Source organism: Aethalodelphis obliquidens, unplaced genomic scaffold, assembly GCF_003676395.1.
Source record: "Aethalodelphis obliquidens isolate GAN/ISIS:26980383/991018 unplaced genomic scaffold, ASM367639v1 scaffold7, whole genome shotgun sequence".
NCBI classification, from domain to species: Eukaryota; Metazoa; Chordata; class Mammalia; order Artiodactyla; family Delphinidae; genus Aethalodelphis; species Aethalodelphis obliquidens.
In genome coordinates this window covers 38,781,036-38,789,510 of record NW_020837951.1, presented here as the reverse complement: position 1 = coordinate 38,789,510, position 8,475 = coordinate 38,781,036, and the positions used below count along the sequence as shown (strand labels likewise).

General features: G+C 43.8%; 1 long non-coding RNA gene across 1 annotated transcript; it reads right to left on the bottom strand.

Moving 5' to 3' along the window:
* Positions 1-475: 475 nt before the first annotated feature.
* LOC113620009 (uncharacterized) lies at positions 476-8,397 on the bottom strand. Its single transcript, XR_003432617.1, has 3 exons — positions 8,139-8,397; positions 7,727-7,850; positions 476-1,509 (listed from the first exon to the last, which is right to left on the bottom strand). It is a non-coding gene; the product is annotated as an uncharacterized LOC113620009 (long non-coding RNA).
* Between the last annotated feature and the right edge of the window lie 78 nt (positions 8,398-8,475).

The window sequence follows — 8,475 nt, the reverse complement described above, 5'->3', positions numbered from 1 at the left end:
CAGTGCTTCTTAAACTTCAATGTGCACATGAGTTACCTGGGAGCTTGTTAACATGCAGATTCTGATTCAGTAGGTATGAGATGGGGCCTGAGAATCTATATTTCTAACAAGCTTCCAGGAGATACTGATGCTGCTGGTGTGTGGACCAGACTTAAGTAGCAGACATCTAGAGGAATGTGGCTTCTCAAAGTGTGTGGTCCCTCTACCGCAGCATCAGCATCATCTGGGAACTTGTTAGAAATGCAAATTCTTGGACCCCACCCCAGACTGACTGAATCAGAGGCTGTGGGGCTAGAAATCTGAGTTGGGTTTTTTTTTGGTTTTTTTTTTTGTGGTATGCGGGCCCCTCACTGTTGTGGCCTCTCCCGTTGCGGAGCACAGGCTCTGGATGCACAGGCTCAGCGGCCATGGCTCACGGGCCCAGCCGCTCTGCGGCATGTGGGATCCTCCCGGACCGGGGCGTGAACCCGCGTCCCCTGCATCGGCAGGCGGACTCTCAACCACTGTGCCACCAGGGAAGCCCGAGAAATCTGAGTTTTAACAAGCTCTCCAGGTGGTTCTGATGCACTCTCACATTTGAGAACCACAAGTATTCTAGATCTAGGCCATGTTTCCATGTAGGTCCCTGACCATCTCTACCATGAAAACTTCTCATGGTAAGCAAACGTAAGATCCATTGCCTTCCTCTGAAATCATCATCCTTAAATCTCTATTTTATGTTGTTAACTTTTCACACGCTCTTATTTGTCTCCTAAACTATATCAAGAGCTCTGAGAGCAGGGTCATAACTTGCAGAGCTCTGCATCTCCAGCTGCTTTAGCACTGTTTGCTATATAGCATGTGATCAATAAGCACTTGTTGATAGGCTGATGATGTTAGGTGGATTCACAGTGAAGTCAAATATGGCTGAGAAGCAGGAATTTAGTTGCTAGGTTGAGCATCCTCTTCAAGTAACTAAAATATAGGTATTTGCATTCATTATCTAATGCTGCATAACAAACCACCCCAAAACTTAGCGGCTGAAACAACAATACTCATTTGTTATCTCTCATTGTTTCTCTGGATCAGGAATTTGGGGCTGGCTTGGCCGAGCAGTTTGGGCTTGGCTTATGGGTCTCTGATGAGGTTGTAGTCAGATATTGGCAGGCTGAAGTCAACCAAAGGCTGGACTGGGCCTTAAAGATCTGCTTCTAAGATGACTCGCTCATGTGGCTGGCAAATTGGTGCTGGTTGTTAGAAGAGGCCTCAGTGCTTCTCCACTGGGCTACTTGAGTGACCTCACAATGTGGCAGCTGCTTTCCCCCAAAGGAAGCCACCCAGAAGGCCAAGGCAGGAAGTGCCATACTGTCACTTTCTTAGTATTCTTTTGGTCACACAGGTTAGCCCTGGCAACACAAGGGCCTGAATACCAGAGGCAAGGATAACTGGAGGCCATCTTGGAGGCTGGTAATCACACGTGTATCTTCAGTTTGGCATAGGCATTGAGTTTGCTCTCAAGGAGTTCACAATCTTGTGGAGGGAGAAAAATAGTAAACAAGTTCACAAACAAAGGACTTAAGACAGAAATACATACGTGGAAAAAAAGAAAGCAACAACAGAAGTAGACGAGGTGGGGGGTAACTTTAGATAATGAGGTCAGGGACTCTCTGAGGTAGTGAAATTTGAGCTAAATGATGAGAAGGAACTTCCACGTGGCAACCAGGCAGGGGGAATGGTTTGTGCAAAGGCACTGGACAAACTTGAACAAGCTTGGCATGTTTCAGAAACAGAAAGAAGCCAAGTGTGGCTAGATGGTAGAGAAACAGGGAGTGCCAGTGAGGAGAAGCCAGCATCCAGAGAGGCAGGAGGCAACCTGTTTGTTGTCTCCAAAGCCGAGAAAAGAGAGTTTCTACAGCAATCAACTGTTTTAAAAAGCTGCTGAGAGGTTGAACAAGAAAAACATAAAGAACTGGCCAATGGATTTGGCAAGGAGAGCCCTGGAGACCTTGTCAAAAGCAGTTTCCGTGGCATGGCTGGGATTAAAAGCCTGATGAGTCTGTTGAACTGAGGCTGGAGGTGAAGAAACAGTGGCAACTGGCATGGAATTATTCTGAAAAGAACTGATGTGATAAGAAGACAAATGGGGCAGCACCCCTGAGGGCGTGGAGTTAAGGAAACTTTTTTGTTTTGATTTTGGGCTTCCGGTTTTGGCTTTTGGTTTTAAAATGGGAGATAGGCCAGCCTACACGAAGTATGCTGAAGGGAGTGAGGTGAGATACAGAAGTCTCTGGAACATAGCAGTCACTCAGTGTATGCAGTTCTCATCCTTACCCTTGTGACTGAATTTTCTTTAGACCCAACTAAATCGAGACAGCTAATTTGGAAACTTGGGACTTTTTTTTTCCTGATTTCATTGAGAATTGTAGTTCTTTTGGTAGCTCTTCTCATTTAACCCATGAGTAGCTTTTCTTTTTTTTATTGAACCGTAGTTGATCTACAATTTTGTGTTAGATTCAGGTGTACAGCAAAGTAATTCATATATATATATATATATATATATATATATATATATATATATAATTTTTCACATTCTTTTCCATTATAGGTTATTACAAGATATTGAATATAGTTCCCTGTGCTATACAGTAAATCCTTGTTGTTTATTTTATATATAGGGCTGTGTATCTGTTAATCCCATACCATGAGTAGCTCTTTAGACTTTAGTGTCTAATTTCTAGAGTTTATGGAAGAAATAAAGCCATCTTTTTTCTACAATATGCAGTTTTAAATTCCCACTGCTTAAGACTAGTCTCCTTTCTTACAGTCTTCTGCTTATTCCTCCTGAGTTTTTGTGACTAAACGGGGCTGGGTGCAGAGACTCAGCCCCAGCTCTGCCCAGCCTAGGGTGTCTCCAGTGATCTCAAAGGGCAGTGAAAATTTTCCTACAGATTATTGAAATAGTCAACTTTTATTTACTTTAAGTACATATATATGCCATAAAGGAGGGCTCTTTTTTTTTTAGCCAGAACTTCCCATTGCTGCCCTGAGGCACATGGGGAAACCACAGAGGTTGCCATACGCAGTGCACAAGCACACTCTCTGTTCCCCAACTGTACCTAATGAATATTTTCCTTTTCTGTGTGTGCCACAGCCTGAAGATGATTGGGAAATACTGATTTAAAAACACTGAATAGGAGTAAAAGTCAGTCCAGGCCTTCTTGCTTTTTTCCTGTCTCCTCCTGGATGGACCCCTAGCTGTCCTCCCAACCTCCATGGTCAGCCCTGCCCTTCTCCCTTGGAGAGTCCTACCCTCTTTCAACTCAGCACCTTCTATAGGACAGGGTTCTACTTAGGTTTAAGGTTGCTGCCTGGAGAAGGAGGTGAAGGAAGAGACTTCAATAAAATCAGTGATCCTCATGTGTACGTAGGTTACTGTCAATCTCCCTGGTTGCTGTGAGTTAGCACGAACCCTGCTCCGGAATCCCTACTCCAGAGGCAGTTAATTAGAAAGTGAAGAACCCTAATCAGGAGTACATACTCCAAATTCTGTAAGTCCTTCAAATATTATCTGAATCAGAACCAAGTATGCCGTAATTAGCATAGAGATGTTAGGTTTCAGTTTTTCATTGGGAATATAGGTGTTTTCAAGCTGTCTATTCGGCTAGAATGATTATACGTGTACCACCGTCCTGTAGGAACAAAGCAGTAAGCACAGGAAGGCCTGCAGCCCAACAGCTTCAGGGCAGTCCCCAGTTCCAGAATACCACGTGTGCCTGAATGGACTGTTGCCTGACCCAACTAGACTTGCTGATGTCTCCAGGCAAAGCACTGTTCACAATGCCCACAAGGACGGAAAACAGGGGCTGCACCAGGCCTAGAGCAGATGTCATATGTTTCTGAACCTGTCTCCTTACAGAAGCCAGAATACTCTGAGACCAGCTTCTATTTTTAACAGACCACCTGTCTCAGTTACCTGCTGCTGTGTGACAAACCACCCCAAAGGTAGGGGCCTGAAGCAATGATTTATTAATTTTCAGAATTCTGTTGGTTGGCCATGTGAGTCACTGTGGTGCTGGTCTCATGCAGGTGTGTCGTCTGATGGTTTGCCTGGGGCTACATGTAGGCTTTTCAGATTGGTTTCTTTCCTTAGGAATATGCATTTAAGTTTCCTCCATGCCTTTCATGGCTTGATAGTTCATTTCTTTTTAGTGCTGAGTAATATTCCTTTGTTTAGATTATCATAGTTTATGCACTGTAGTGTTCTGGGTTTTCCAGGAAAACAGAACCAGTATATACACGGCGGGAGAGGGAGAGAGACAGAGAGAGAGAGATTGAGAGATCATATGGAATTGGGTCATGTGGTTATGGAGATGGACAAGTCCCAGGATCTGCAGTCGGTAAGCTGGAGACCCATGAAAGCCAATGGTGTAGTTCCAGCCCGAGTCAGAGTCTGAAGGTAGGAGAAGACTGTCCCAGCTTGAAGACAGTCAGGTAGAGAAAACATGAATTCTCACTTAGTCGTCTTTTTTTTGTTCTCTTTGGGCCTTTAAGTATTGAATCAGGCTCACCCACATTGGGGAGGGCAATCTACCTTACTCAGTCTACTGATTCACATGTTAATCTCATCCAGAAACACACTCACAGACACAACAAAATAACGTTTAACCAAAAGTCTGGGTACCCTGGGGCCCGTTCACACATAAAATTAACCACCATATACAGTCACCTACTGAAAGACATTTTGGTTGCTTCCGAATCTTGACAATTATGAATAAAGCTGCTCTGAACATCTGCGTGCAGGTTTTTGTGTGGACATAACGTTTTCAGCTCTTTTGGATAAATACCAAGGAGCACAACTGCCGGACGGAATGGTAAGTATACGTTTAGTTTTGCGAGTAGCTGCCCAGCTATCTTTCAAAGTAGCTGTACCGTTTTGCATTCCCACTAGCAATGAATGAGTGTTCATCCACGTCATCAGATTTTTACACCAATTTTGATATTTTAAATATTGCAGTAAAACATGATTTATCTTGATCACTGAGATTTTTGGCATCATCTTAAACTTTGAGCCTCAGTCCTCATCTCACCCTAATCCTGGCCCTGGATGCAGTTCCTTCAGGACAGAAACCATGTCTTATTATTCTTTTTAAATAAAATATGGCAAGTAGAGCACTTAGTAAAGTACCTGACATACAGTAAGTACTCAATAAATGTTAACCATAGTGTGATTATGTCCTTCAAGGAGCACCTACCAGAGTTACCTGCACATAGTAAATGTTTGTGGAATGAAGTAACGGCTTTTTACACAAATGAAGTATCCTCTTACTTTTCACATATTTTAAAGGCACATTATTCTCTGTTTTGTCAGGCTGAGCAAATTTGGTGTCTGGGGCCTGTCCATATGTTTATATTCACCTCTAACATGTCAAGCGTTGCATTTTAAAAAGTCAAGTCTAGTGCTTTTAGGTAGCAAATGCTTCCATTGAATCCTGGATGGAGAAAGGATTTTCTATTCAGGCTGGAAAAAAAAAAACCTGGTTTCCTCTGCCTCTCTTGTTAGGGAATGTGATGCAGATATGCATTTGCTCTGGGATTCTACTGGTGATTAAAATAACATTATAAGGGACTTCCCTGGTGGCTCAGTGGTTAAGAATCCACCTGCCGGACTTCCCTGGTGGCGCAGTGGTTGAGAGTCCGCCGCTGATGCAGGGGACACAGGTTCGTGCCCCGGTCCGGGAAGATCCCACGTGCCGTGGAGCAGCTGGGCCCGTGAGCCATGGCTGCTAGGCCTGCGCATCCGGAGCCTGTGCTCCGCGACAGGAGAGGCCACAACAGTGAGAGTCCTGTGTACCGCAAAAAAAAAAAAAAAAAGAATCCACCTGCCAATGCAGGGGACATGGGTTTGAGCCCTGGTCTGGGAAGATCTCACATGCCATGGAGCAACTAAGCCCATGCACCACAACTACTGAGCCTGCTTTCTAGAGCCTGCGAGCCACAACTACTGAGCCTGTGAGCCACAACTACTGAAGCTCGCACGCTAAGAGCCTGTGCTCTGCAACAAGAGAAGCTACTGCAATGCGAAGCCCGCACACCGCAATGAAAAGTAGCCCCCGCTCGCCACAACTAGAGAAAGCCTACGCACAGCAACGAAGACCCAACGCAGCCAAAAATAAATAAATTTATTTAAAAAAATAAAATAACAGTACGCAGGCCTCTCACTGTTGTGGCCTCTCCCGTTGTGGAGCACAGGCTCTGCAGCCATGGCTCACGGGCCCAGCCACTCCGCGGCATGTGGGATCTTCCCGGACCAGGGCACGAACCCGTGTCCCCTGCATCGGCAGGCGGACTCTCAACCACTGCGCCACCAGGGAAGCCCCGGTTGTTTTCTATTTAAAGTTCAAAAAATAAAGTATAATTCAGACCTGACTTTAGGGTTTGCCCTAATGTTTTATCAAGTCTAGTTTTACTTGATCGGCATTCATTTCTTCTACGATTTTCCTCACATGCTAGAATCGTTGAAATGTGGATCCGAATGACTGAGGATTTCAATCACCGGCAAATTATAGAACTGCAATTCCTAAAACAGAAGTAGCCGTAAACTGGAGTCATTCAAAATATAGACAGTGATGAGAAGAGAATCTTGTGAAACAGCCTATGGAAACGCCGGGAGAAAAGTTTCCCATTCCAACAGGACAGTCTCTGCTATTTCTGTGACTGTGCCTGGAAGCTACTCCAGAAGTTCTGGCACTTACGCAAGGCAAAGCATTTAATAACCTGCTTCTGAGCAGCTGTCAATTAACAACGTAAGGAACAACACACTACATACAATGAAATTTCTGTTTAACTCAGATCAAAGGCTTATTTATACCCATTTCTGTATTTCCCAGCCTACTTCAAAGAAATCATACGTGCATCAAGGGCTTTAGACAAGCCAGGTGGGATGTCGGCCTTGCCCGCCGCACAGTCAATTTGAGGAAAGCAAGAAGGGAAGGAGGAGCAGAGAAAATGGTAAGTTTAACGGTTTTCAGCTTGTGAAAATATTGGCTAACTGGTGATTTATCTTCGTGTTTCTCTCTCCAGGAGGGGGAGAAAGGCCAGCACCAAAATCCATTTCAGCACTTTTCTCGTGTGAGTCATTCAACCAACCAACCCTTCAGCACTTCGCCCTCAGAAAACGTGTTGAGTTGTGGCTTATGGGAAGGAAAGCTTCCCTCGGCGGGGATGCCGAGAGGAAGAGGAACGTGGCTGACTAGGGCAGTGTGGTCTCCGGCAGAGCTAGTTGTAGAGGGGGTATTGCTCTGAAGATGTGTTTTATCAGTCAGGCAGGTTTGTGCCACAGAAATTTAAGTTTATATATGTCATACCACCATTAATAGGTAGCAATTTATATTTACCAAGTGCAAATAATCCATTGAGGTTTAAAACTTAAACGGTGAACATCTAGTCAATTTAATCTAAATAATCTAAGTCTAATGTTAGTAGAGGAGCCCAGAATAGATGGGATACTGAAGTGTATTTTTATTTTAACAAAAGCCAACTGGAAAGGCAAAAATTCATACTGTGAGTAATCCAGCATCTCTACATGGCAACGGTGAGAGCTGAAATGACTTTGAAGCACTCCGTTCCTTTTAAAGCGTCCCTTCTGCTACTAACTGTCCCACATTACTAAAAAATAACCAACCCCTGTTGAAATGTTCAACTGAACTGCAGCCGTGACAGAGCATTTTTTTAACGGCATTTCCCTTACCTGTGCGGGATTCAGCTCCACAGATGCTAGAGACGACTTAGAACTTCTCAGTTATTTAGATGTGTACGTTAAGATTTCCAACTACTTCATCCTGAGAGTCCACATCTTCTAGAAGGGAAAACATCTAAAATGGATATAAATTAGTAAACAATATGACTAAATGTTTAGGCAGAGATTAAAAACAACACTAAGCTTTACATTCCATGTACTGAAGGTATGAAAAGCCCACCTCGGAATACCTTCCATGTACTGAAGGTATTCCGAGTGTCAAAATATCTGATAAAATAAATTACAGCCACTAGCAGATAGTCGTCATGCTGCTAAGCATTAGTTCAGAAATTAGAAAGACAAACATGGTAGACAAGGTTTGCACATTGACAAAGTGGCGACGATGGAAAGCAGTAATAATCACCTGGACCATATTCCTGAATTCTTATTTGTTTGATAAAAGGTTAGAAGAGCAGACATCTTGCCTGGGTGAATTCTATTTTATTCACTCTTCAAATAAAAGTCTTTCGAGCCCAACAATATGTCATGGGATTGTACAAATTGGCATTTGAAGATATCAAAAGGATGCCTGACACCTAGAGAGACACGGAGACACGTGACTTCACTGTCAGTTGCTGGCTTTTCTGTTCCTGTTTCCATGACATTACATAGGCGGGGGGGGGGGGGGGGGGGGGGGGGGGGTTGGTTTTGGTTGTTTTTTTTTTTATAAAGCAATGTTTTTTTCTTTTCTTTTGTTTAAA